The sequence below is a fragment of the Bos grunniens genome, chromosome 2 (assembly GCF_055505025.1).
Source record: "Bos grunniens cultivar Pamir isolate PY7600 chromosome 2, Bosgru_T2T1.0, whole genome shotgun sequence".
Classification (NCBI taxonomy): Eukaryota; Metazoa; Chordata; class Mammalia; order Artiodactyla; family Bovidae; genus Bos; species Bos grunniens.
In genome coordinates this window covers 28,540,641-28,553,570 of record NC_141166.1, presented here as the reverse complement: position 1 = coordinate 28,553,570, position 12,930 = coordinate 28,540,641, and the positions used below count along the sequence as shown (strand labels likewise).

Sequence of the window (12,930 nt, the reverse complement as noted above, 5' to 3'; positions counted from 1 at the left end):
ACAAAGATTTTTTAAATGAGACTTCATAAAAATTAAAAACTTTCTGCTCTTCAAAGACAAAACACTGAAAAGCCACAGACAGGGAGAAAATATTCACAATATATCTAACTAAGAAAGGACTCTTATTTGAAATATATAAAACTAATGAAACAAAGACAAATCATCATTTTTTTAAAAAAGTGAGTAAAAACTTGAACAAATACTCAAAAAATATATTAGAATGGCAATTATGTACATGAAAAGATGCTTAACATCAAAGAAATGCAAATTAAAACCACAAGATATTTTAAGCCAATCATTAAAGTTGTTAAAATTTAAAACTGACAGCACTAAATGCTAGTGAATGACTGAAAGTTTCATAGCTAGTGGGAATACAAAAGGGTAAGTTGGTTGACAGTATATTGTAAAGTTAGACATGCACTTACACTCTAACCTATCTATTCTCCTCAAAGTATTTACCCAGGAGAAAAGAAAACAGATGACCACAAAGGGACTTGAACAGAAATATTGATAGCAGGTTTATTCGTAGTAGCTTCAAACTGGAAATAGCTCCTTAGATTGTCGACATGTGAATTGACAAATTGTGACCTGTTTATAATGGAAACCTATGCAACAATGAAAAAAAAATAACTTCAGTTACATCTAACAACATGAGTGAATCTCATAGATAATATGTTGTGAGGAAGAATTTGGGCACAAAAGAGTATGTGCTAGGTGATTCCATTCATATAAAGCTCTAGCATAGGTGAAAGGGATCAATGGTGATAGAAATCCAATCAGTGGTTATCAGAGTGTCTCTGTGTGTGTGAAAGGAGGAATGCTGAGTGGAAAGTGGACTGGAGGAACTTTCTGGATGAAGGAAATGCTAATTCTCTTTATCTAATTGATATATACATGAGTGTTTACACATATTAAAATCATCACTGAATGAACACGAGGTGTGTCCATGTCCTTTGTGCAAATTATACTCAATATAATACTGTAAAATAAGTCACACTACGTCTCAGTTTATCAAGTGCATTCTCACACAATAATGTTTTCCAAATATTTCTAAGCATCACAATTCTTTCTTTAGACAAAATGCTACATGGAATTTCAATATATAAAACAGCAAAAGCCGAATTTCTGGAGTTGAGATGAGGAGGGGTTCTGATCAATGGAAAGTATTAATAACTACAGGTGAGAAACCACCACACATTAGCATGCAGGTGACCTTTCTGGTCATTTTAGTAACTCAGGCAACCTGGCGGGTGCTGTCTTTTGCTCTTCTGATGGTTGATGTTTGTGGATTCTTAGTAGTGGATGGAGGAAAAGGCAATGGCACCCCACTCCAGTACTCTTGCCTGGAAAATCCCATGGGCGGAGGAGCCTGGAAGGCTGCAGTCCATGGGATCACTGAGAGTCAGACATGACTGAGCAACTTCACTTTCACTTTTCTCTTTCATGCATTGGAGAAGGAAATGGCAAGCCACTCCAGTGTTCTTGCCTGGAGAATCCCAGGGACAGCAGAGCCTGGTGGGCTGCCGCCTATGGGGTCGCACAGAGTCAGAAATGACTGAAGCGACTTAGCAGCAGCAGCAGCAGCAGCAGCAGTAGTGGATGGAAATAGAGAGCTGATCAAGATTATCCTGCATTTCTTTTCACTGTCAGGTTTTAGGGAATCATCTACATGAAATTTTGTTTTCATTTTGATATGGCCATCACTGTCACTGTTGCTTAAAAAAATCCCTTTTTCCCCAGAGGGGAAAGATGAGGGCCACATCAAAAACTTAGATGTTTTCGGCTTTTCCAGTTATCACAGCGTGAGGAACCATGAGGAGCAAAGTCTCCTGCAACACACACTATGAAGCGGTGGGGGAAGTCCTGCCTGGCAACCAGCATAAGTACCTGCAGTGTCTGGAGATGGTGGTGCTTCAGGTCAGCCTGTAGGCCTATGACTCTCAGAAGGACAAAAATTTCTTGGGCACCGTCAGGCTTAAGTCCACTCCCCACCCCAAATTCTCCATGTGTGTCCTGTGGGACCAGCAGCACTGTGAAGAAGCCAAGGCTGTGGATATCCCCCACATGGCACTGAGGAAACTCAACAAGAACAAGGAACTGGTCAAGAAGCTGGCCAAGAAGTATGATGCCTTTTTGGCTTCCGAGTCTCTGATCAAGCAGATCCCATGAATCCTGGGCCCAGGCCTGAACAAGCCTGGCAAGTTCCCTTCCTTGCTGACCCACAATGAGAACACGGTGGCCAAAGTTGATGAGGTGAAGTCCACCGTCAAGTTCCAGATGAAGAAGGTGCTGTGTCTGGCAGTGACTGTTGGCCACCTGACGACGACAGATGATGAGGTTGTGTACAACATCGTCTTAGCTCTCAGCTTCCTGGTGTCCTTGCTCAAGAAAAATTGGCAGAATGTCAGGGCCTTGTGCCTTAGAGCACCTGTACTAAAGCACAGCTTAATAAACCATACTCCACTATAAAAAAAAAAAAAAAAGAAAAACTTGGATGTTTTTGGATCAGTTGATGCTGAGGTGTTCATTCTCAACAATGTCCTACTCACACATTTTTGGGTTTCCCATCCTATAGCAGCTGGTTTGATTCATTTATTTATTTTAAAGTTCAATTTGTGATACAGTTAGAAGAGACTGTCAGCAAGGGAGAGTCAAACGGAAAGTTTATTTATTTTTCTCCAAAGGGTAAATGGTGGACAAGTAGGGGACTGCTGGCATGGGGCTTATTGGATTTATTTGGTTTATTTTTTCCTAAAATCCTTCCCTCTAAGAGGACAAAGTTCTTCTTTTCTCTTTAAGTGCAAAGCCCAAAGTGAGAAAAATTTGAAATCTGATTTAAATTTTTTTGATGTGGAACAGACTAAAGAAAACACTGAGGCTGACTGAATTTTCTTTAATTTAAATAGGAGAGAGATTGGAATTCCCACGAGAGGATTGATTGTTGAAATTCATATTTATTTTTTTTAAATCTGTCATTGGGGATATGCTGATTTTGAAGGATAAAACAGAGAGTTAGGAGCTCCAGAAATATGTGTGAGACTGGGTCATGAAAGGATGAGAAAGAGCTGAAGCCAGTGATAGCCAATAGCCCCACCAACACAGTGAGACTGGCTCTTGAAGCCACCTGCAAATCCCCTGTCTCAACTGATGTGCTGTTAGGCTTTATATTTCCTCCATTAGAAATATTTCATGATTTGAGTATGAATTATATAAAAACAAAAAAGAAGCAATAAGACCCCCAAACCAAAAACCAATTAAGGAAAATTCTTGCGGTCGAAAATGCTTAGCAAACTGGAATAAACAAAGGACACTGATGTCTTTATTGTAGGATTTCCCTGGACCTATAATATTCTTATGTGCATTTTGAATCTCCAAGAAGAGCTATAGGATTAGCCATGTAAGAAGTCTTAACTTCAAATGAGAGGAAAATTTTACCCATTTACCTCCCATCTAAGGCTGACCTGAAAATTAAAAAAAAAAAAATTCTTTGATGAAAGCATTGAAAAATTACTGTTAAAATGCAAATCATAACAGGGACATGATAATATCTGAAAGCATTATTAACCAACTTAACTCCTCAGTTTAGTTTATCAAATTAACTGCAAGTGCCTTGTAAAACTCTCGTGGGAAGGAGATTGGACTGAATTAAAGCATGACAGGGGACAGAGGATATCGATAATCTAACCAGAAGGCGAGGAAGACATAGTAGATTGACCAAAGTGACAACGTTTCTGAATTTTAAGTAATTATCAGCTTCAATCTCTGTAGCGTACATCAGTCAAGAACCATATAAGAGAAAAGAGACGTTCAATTTATTTAAACACAAGAATCATACACATCAGATCCTAGTATTTCTATATTAATTTAAAACATAAAACAAATAAGTGATTGCCAGCAACAAACGGAATGTTTAAAGTTTTCTCTGGACGCAAATTTGTTTTTTGTTGTATGGAGAACTGACATTGAAACTCAAGGTTTAGCTGGTTTATGTTGACACTACCAGTGGCGCCAAACCTATTTCCTTTCATTTCCTTTTCTTTTTTTTAATTTTTTGTTTTTTGGTTACATCATGAGGCATGTGGGATCTTAGTCTCATGCCTCTTGAAGTGGAAGCGCGGAGTCCTAACCACTGGACTATCAGGGAATTCTCTCCTTTCCTTTCTTTATGCTCATTTAAGTGAGATTTCCCTGTCTCTCCTCCAAGTGAATCTACCTGATTGGGTTCTGGCAAGTGCAATGTGGGCAGAAGTGATAAACTCTGCCTGTAGTCTTGGTGTACACAGAAAGTCTTGCATGATCCTCATTTTCTGAACCCTCCTATCTGCTAGGTATGTGCTACCAAGGCAACAGGAAGGCAGAGTCATTTGATTATAGCAACCTGGGTTCCTGAATCACCATCTGGAGGACAGTCACACAAGCATTCATACTGGATTTTGTATCGGTTAGAATTAAAGTTTTATTTTGTTAGGTCACACAGAGTGCTAGAGTCGGACATGATTGAGCATGCATGTACCCACTGAGATTTTGATTTTGGTTTGGTTAGCACATTTCACCTTAATTGCCCTAGCCAACAGAAATTCAGGGAATAAGGGCATGTTTACTTGTGAAAGCTGAATCTAGAGTAAGTTACTGGTCATAACTCATTCTTTTCATAGTGATTGTACCAACATGTACTGTGTGCTACTCCTGCCTCATCCCATGGAAAGTGCTTTAAAATCAGATTATTATATAAGATTAGCTTTAAAGTGTTCCAGTTTTTAATATCTCCCACTGGTATCCTGCTCTTCTCTCCCATCTGCTGCATTGACAGTGACCACCCTGAACTAAAGTGCTCCGATTCCACTGTGGTGTGTTTTGGGTCATGTACAGCATATGTGGCTGTAGAAGTCACTTTCCCCAGCCATGAAGTGTGGAACCGCACGCCAGAGGATGCAGACCAAGCCCAGGCAGAGGGCCCAACCAGGATCTGCTGACCTGGTAACCTTTCTCGTATTTACACACATTGGCCCTTACTCCAGCACAGCACAGCTGGCTGAAACAGTCCTCAAGACTTTAGGAACTCCTCCCAGGAGAATTTCATGAAAGTATGAACTAGTCAGAAAACAAAGATGAAATTAATGTAAACCTTGCTTAGGAATTAAATAAATTTTCTGGAACAGGAACTTCAACAAGCATGATAGGAATCAATCTCTAAACAGAGTGAAGAGGTTAAGGAATATTTGTAATGCAGATTTACATCTGGTGAAAGTTTCATTTGATAAAAATATATGTATTTGTTCGAGTCTAAGTATGAATGACTCCTTTTGGGGAGTAAATACTATGGCTCTTACCCAGAGGAACTCATAAATCCATGTCCCTTTTTATAGCCAAAGACGAATTTCAATTGACAAGTCAGCTATTTTGAAGTCTGTAAGATGTAATCCTATAAACAGGGATAGATCTAGGTTTTGTGAGTCTGGAAGGTTATACAGTTTTTAAGACCTTCTTTCAAAAGTGAACACAATTTAGACATGAAGGTAAACATTTATTTTGAGTGGGAAATGAAATCACAGTGAGTTACAAATTTTAAAGTTGACTGCCATAAAAGTCATGGTGTGATGCATGTGTACTGAGTCGTGTCTGACTCTTTGTGACCCCATGGGCTCCTCTGTCCTTGGAATTTTTCCAAGCAAGAATACTGGACCAGGTTGCTGTTTCCTTCTCCAGGGGATCTTCCTTACCCAGGTATCAAACTCTCATATCTGGTGTCTCCTGCAGTGGTAGGCAGGTTCTTATCTGGTGAGCCACCAGATAAGCGCAGCTGCTGCTGCTGCTAAGTCGCTTCAGTCGTGTCCAACTCTGTGCGACCCCATAGACGGCAGCCCACCAGGCCTCCCCGTCCCTGGGATTCTCCAGGCAAGAACACTGGAGTGGGTTGCTATTTCTTCTCCATGCATGAAAGTGAAAAGTGAAAGTGAAATCACTCAGTCGTGTCCGACCCTCAGTGACCCCATGGACTGCAGCCTTCCAGGCTCCTCCATCCATGGGATTTTCCAGGCAAGAGTACTGGAGTGGGGTGCCATTGCCTTCTCCGAGATAAGCCCAGAGAAGTCACAAAATCCAGCAACATTATAGGTCTATTAGTAGACTTGCTAACATACTTTTATTTTGCATATTTGGTTAAATTTATTTATTTTTTATTTTATTTTATTTTTTAACTTTACAATATTGTATTGGTTTTGCCATATAGCAACATGAATTCACCACGTGTTCCCCATCCTGAACCCTCTATATCACTTTTTCTTACATTTTTAGTTGCATACTCTGGTCATCTTGTTTTGTGATAATGTATGTAATATTTTCTGTATAGAAAATAAAAAGATACCTCAGTCTCTTTTTTGGCAATTTTAGTATGAATGGTTTAGAAGCTCCTTTGGCCTCACACTTTTTTTATTAACGATTTTATGTGAATTATTAAGATTATTAAATTTAGGAAAAATTCTCTATCAATATTCCTTTCATACATGAGCTATTATGATTGAAAAACCTCTTTCATAGACTAAGTTCTGGCCCCCTGATTTTGAACCTTGCTTTTTGCCACTGCACACTGCACATTTTCCTGGTGCAAGTGTCATATCATGACATGACCTCTGGCCTTACTCCTTTGTATCATGTGCTGGGTAAGTTAACACAGCAGATATTAGGAATATTCCTGAAAGCTGTTTCTGCATTGGGATGACTGGAATAATTTGATTACACATGGAAGTAATGGCAAACCAAATAAATATGTTTCAACAAACCCTAACTACATGTATCTTGTAAGTCAACATCCTTTGAACTAGATATTAAAAATGCCATGACTAGTATTGCCTTTTGTGTCTAGTGAGCCAGGCTGCCACACTCGATGCTGCCACACTCGGTGCTGTGCCTCAGGGGACCCTGTGCTTTTGAGTGCCTTCTTCCAAATCGCCCAGTTTCTCTGAGGACTGGCTGGGACTGGCAGTGTCAAATGGATGGTCTCTATGGGTCATATGGGTCATCTGTATGGACCTTGGCCCTCCTTTCAACTACTGGGATGCTCTCTGACCTTCTACCTCATGTATGGGGTTGACCAGATGCCCTAATGATCTATGAGCCTCAGATTTAGTGTCTTTGTGGATGAATTACACACATTAGTAAGGGCAGCATTTCCTTCATGAAAACTTGTGATACTGGGCCACCAAAATAGTGCTAAGAGACTGATTTGAGGTGACTTTCACTCATGTCTGATGAGTATGGCACTCTGAGCTGCTGACAGTCCACTCTCAACCCTTAAACTGCAGCTATGGAGGTAGATCTGTATATTGGCTCTCACCAGGCCTTGTTATAACTGTCCTAAATATATCTCACATAGGACCTTGACTTTTCTAATATCCTTTATAAAATTGTTTATATAAAAATAGGCCAACAGAAATATTTTGTCTGTGTCATTGCATATCCAGTAAGAAGGCATGCTTGTGGCCACTCCTGCACAACTTAACAAAAAAAAGCAAAATGTGAAAGAGGGGAAGTTTGATGGAAAGAGATGACAGTCTAAACTGATTGAGGAAATATATTTTTTTGTTTATTTTATAAAAACATATGGCCATTGAATATAATGTGGTGTGTGGAGCCCATGCAAGTGAGGGGCTTGCAGTAGTAAATAAATCTACTTCTGCTAATGGACATGATTTTGCAAAATGGTGGTATTCTTCTAGACTATTAATGATACCTCATAAAGACAATGAATTTAGAGTTTATGTAAAGCATAGATAATTTAAAGAACTGTTTCTTTTGCATAATCCTCTCTGCTGCATCCTATTCCAAACCCTACAGAAAGTGTCTTTTTTCCCCACACACAACTGACCCTAATAGCAAATACAGTGGAATTTGATTGATTCATCTTATATGTCCATAATTAATGTAAAAGGGCCTACTCTCTCTCAACTCATTTCTCAGAAAATATATAATAATGAAGTTCAAATTCAGTTTAATATGACCTAAATTTAAGACATATAATGGCTGGAGAATTACTTTGAAAAGTTAGAAGTGCTATGCAAATGTAAAGTATCCTCATTAACACTACTATTATTAGTGAAGTATCTATAAGCTAACATTCAGTTATTTGCTGTATTACAAAATTTAAAAGTAAAATAGTCTCTTAACATCTATCCCTCTGGGCTCGTTGAGAGACCACATTGGTCTTATTATCTTTAGTGTCTCTTGCACCTAACTGTGTTCTGGTACTTAGTGGGCACTTATAAGTATTTGTTGAATAAATGAATAAATAATTTCCAGTTGTATGTTTAGGTTAGTTTCTTTTTTTCAGATTTTATGTTAGAAATAAGCAGTTCTTTAAATACTAAATTTTACTCATACAAAGTATCTTTAAGGATAAATTTCCAGAGGTTAAATTTCTAGATCATAGACTTCACACATTTTTTTTAAAGCTTTTGATACACGTTGCCAAATGTTCTTCCAAGAATGTTTGTTCATTTAACAAGTATTTATTAAGAGCTGATTAAGGTCCAGGAACTGTTGTAAGTGTTGGGGATACAATAATAAATAAGACATCCAGTCCTCATTGAGCTTATAGATTAATCAAGAAGACAGATGATAAAAGGTGACTGAATAAATAAATAAATATATGATATAATTTTAAGTAGTGATGAGACTATGAAGAAAAATAGAGACACGAGGCAAATTTTTTGGCAAATTTTGGCAAATTTTTGTTACTGTTTTCAAATACTCATTTAACTCTTCAGTTTACTGGAGTGACTATGAGAAAGGAGATGAGAAGAGGGAAATGCTGGAGAAAGGGAAAATACTTATGAAGTAAGGGGTTGACATATACTATCTTTAAATTGAGGGCTAATTCCTAGGGGACCCAAAACAATTCTAAGGCCAGCCAGTCAACTGGGGGCCTGTGGTCTCAAGCAATAAATGAAATTTTGCCCAAGTATTTTTCACAGTTGGGTGCTGTAGGTCAATGACACCTCATGTGGTTATTTTTCAGCTGCCTAAAATATGACTGGACTAGATATACTCAGTCGTGTGAGCCCAGTCACCTGTGAAGTAAGGACTATGATGGTAAGTAGTGAGATCGATAATAGCTTCAACATCAAATATATCACATACTCCACTCCACCACTCAGAAGTAACTGACCTGCTAGAATGGTATAATGACCAACTGGAGACAACACTCTGAGGTTCTATCTCATAGGGTAAAATCAGTGATGACTATATGGTGCTGTTTGTCCCCAAGCCAAAATGCATGGTTCATAGAATCAAGGAATAGAAGCAGGAATGGTTCTTAAAAAAAAATTTTTTTTTATGAACTTCTTGCAGAATTTTTACTTTTTGTTTCCAGAATGTTGAAGTCTGCAGTCTTGATGGCCTTGGTCCTCAAGGGAGACATCCACAAGGGGATATGTTGGTTTCGCTGAATTGGAAGGTGAGATTGGTCATTTTGGTGAAAAATGGGGTATCCTACTGGCTGGGGAAATTGATCCCAACTACCAGGGGAAATTGAGTTGCTTCTATATGATGGAGGCAGGGAGCAGCAGACTCGAATCCAGAGTCTTGGGCACTCTTAGTCTTTCCATGTCCTCTAGTGAAGGTCAAGGGAAAACCATATCAACCAAAACAAAAGTGAGACCACTGAGAATCAGGTCCTCTTTAGGAAGGAGGGTCTGGGTCACTCTACCAACTGAAGAACCCCAACCACCTGTGGTGCTGGCTGAGGCCAAAGGAAATGGGGAAAGGGTAATAAAAGGAGGAAGTAAGAGTAAAGTGAGTGTTTGAAGACAATAACATAAACTTACCAAACTCTCCTTTATTTTTCTTCATATCTTTCATTACTACCTGAAATTATATATTTACTTGTTTATTTGGTTACCTTTTATCATCTATCTTCTTGATTAATTTATAAGCTCCATGAGGACTGGATGTCTTATTTTATTACTGTATTGCCAATACCTGTATAATTTTGTGATCAATTTCAGAAATGAGGATAGTAGTATATCTTCCAGATTCTTGGGGTGCACACATCAGTTGGGAAGTGTCCTGTCTTCTCTGAGACAGCCTCTCCTCTTTCAAGCTTCTAACTCCTTCTAATCAACCTCTTCCCTTTTTTCCCAAAGCTGGGAGTGGTAGCTGCTCGCTCTCTGGTTTCTTAGTCTTCAAGAATTATTTTAACATCATAATTCATTACGTTAAATCATCTTTTGTGAAAAACCTAATGTGGTTTCTGTTTTCCACATGGGATCCTGACTGTTATATAAGCTGTACATCTCATCCATGGCCATGTGGTTTGCTTGGCCTCCCGTGGGCAGGTATATTTCTCTGTCTGTCCATATGATTTGTGTTGGCCAATGGAGTGTGATTAGATGTGATATGTGCCACATCTGATAAGGCAGATACTTTTTAAAATACTACACTTTTAATTTTGAAATGGGTGTATGTTTATATGCAGTTGTAAGAAATAATGCAGAGTGACCCCATGGCCTTTTTATCATTTCCCCCCAATGGTAACATCTTGCAAAATATCCTATAATATACAACCAAGACATTGACATTGATAAAATCCAGCACTCTTACTCAGATTTCCCTAGTTTGGGGTAGAAACTTTTACAGTGATCGTGGGTTTTAGCTATTCTCCCCCTCTGTCATGTGAACAGGATGGTGGACCAGATCCACAGATCTGAGCAGAGGCACAGTCCTCAGGAACATGCATCCATATGAGCAAGAGAAATCTTCAGTTGTAAGAACTGAGAATTTGAGGTTTGTGTTATCTTAGCCTGACTGCTTAGTAAAGAGAGAGATGAAAGAGGGGGATTTATTCTAGATAGAAGGGTTAGAAATACCTTCATAGCAGAAGGGACATTTGAGCAGGGACCTGCCTGGAGTGAGGATGCCTCTCAGGGAAATGGCTGGGGATAATCATTCACACTGAGGTGGCAGCAGGTATGAAACCCCTCCGTGGAATAAGTACACATATCAGAGAAAGAACAGAGCTAGCATAATGGGCGGAGGAAGCAATGAGTGAGGATAAGGATGGGCAGAGAGACAGATGGGCTGATATCATCTAGTCCATGGTCAAATAATGGATTTTATTTTCAATGCCCTTTTGATGATAATTTTCTGACCTTCATATTAATATCATGGATAGTTCTATTAAGGATGTCTTCCTCACACAAAGTTGAAATCTGCCTCTTAGCCACATTTTCCCTTTTACACTATTTCTGTCTTTTGTTTTTTGTAGAGAGTGCCTTCTCCTGTGACCAGCCTCACGTATTTGAGAATGGCAATGATGCTTTCCCAAGTCTCTTTACTTGAGTTAAACGGTTCTGTTTAGTTAAGTTAGGTAACTTTGTGTTTCACATAGTTTTTTTTAAGAGAACATTTTAGACTTAATTCTGTTAATTGCTTATTCAGATAATTATTTCAGTGATTCATAAGGTAAGAATATCTAGAATCTTAGAGATACCACATGTACTTTCGGGAGTATATCATTTATGCATGTCTCTCTCATTCACTACATAATTCTGAAGATATGTCTTCAAGACTGGTATTTGTCAGTGGTTGTTTGACTGACTTAATATGAATTTCCTATTTAATGAAGGAATGGAAGGGAGAAAAGTGTTATAAGCCAAAGAAGGCAGTACTCTAAAACAATGACAGCTACCCACATGTTAATGTGTATACAAAACACTTGGGGATCTTGTTAAAATTCAGATTCTTAATCAGCAGGTTTGGGGCAGGACCCCAGATACTAGATTTTAGTGGACACTGCTACTGTGTGGACCATTCTTCTGAGCAGCAAGGTTCTAAAGAACTCACGTCAGTAGAGAATTACTCTACCTGGCAAGGCAGGTGTAGTCACACCAGTCCATTGGCTGTATGATATAAGCAGAGCTCTTCAATCATTTCAGGGTGTTTCCAGATGCCAGCAGAACCATATAGGACGTGTCAGAAAAATCATCTTTAAGCCATTTCTAGACTGAGACTTCAAGGACAGAGACTTTAAAGAAAGTGATTGGTTCTCAAATTGCTGTTGCTCAATTTCCTGTATAACTGCGTGAGGGTCTCCAAGGGACAGTGATGTGACTGATGGTAAAAGGCCAGTAGACACAGTTATAGAATATAATGTATCTTTAATGGCAAAGGATAAGGAAATTGAAGCTTGTTACAAAAGCGGGATACAATAAGCTATGTTCCCAGATGAAGGCATCTCAGGTCTCTTAGTCTCCATAGGAAAATAGACCAGCTGCTGATAGCACCTACATGGAGTTAGAGTTCTTGCATTGGTGACAACCTCCCACTTTCCATTGTTGGAGTTCAGGCGTATTCTCATGTACTTTGCTAATGGTATTGAGATAGCCTACCTGTGTGCCAGATCATGGTACAAACACGACGTGAGAACCTTTCTGATGGTCCTCTGTAAGACCAACCAAACCAAAGACCAGGTTTTCAGGTGTGGCATCTCTCAGCATACTCACACATTAGACCTGCCCAAGGTTCATTCCTGCACTTAACATGAGGAAAAATATGGGTAGATCATAGGATATGGTGAAAGATACCTTCCCCTAAGATAGCAAAAGACAGCAAAGTCAGTGCCTTATGTTTCCCCTTTATTCCCTTATAAACAACCAATATGGCAACTGCTGTAAATTAATTATGCTTTCCCAGAAAAATTCTGGTATATAGAAATATTTCCTTAGGAATGGTTTTCCTATGAGAAATGTTAATAAAATTGAATGAATTCGTAAGATCATATTTGGCAGAACTAGAGGTTAACTTAGAGGTGTTCTAATTCATAAACTTTATGATGAAATCATTATGGCTTATGATTATTCTGAAGAAAGAATATAAAAATTGGTCTGTCTGTAGGCTTCACCTATAGCCATTTCTAAGCCAAAGAATATTCAAACT

General features: G+C 38.8%; 1 pseudogene; it reads left to right on the top strand.

Moving 5' to 3' along the window:
* Positions 1-1,812: 1,812 nt before the first annotated feature.
* On the top strand, positions 1,813-2,469 carry LOC147377790 (large ribosomal subunit protein uL1 pseudogene; annotated as a pseudogene).
* The last annotated feature ends 10,461 nt before the right edge of the window (positions 2,470-12,930 follow it).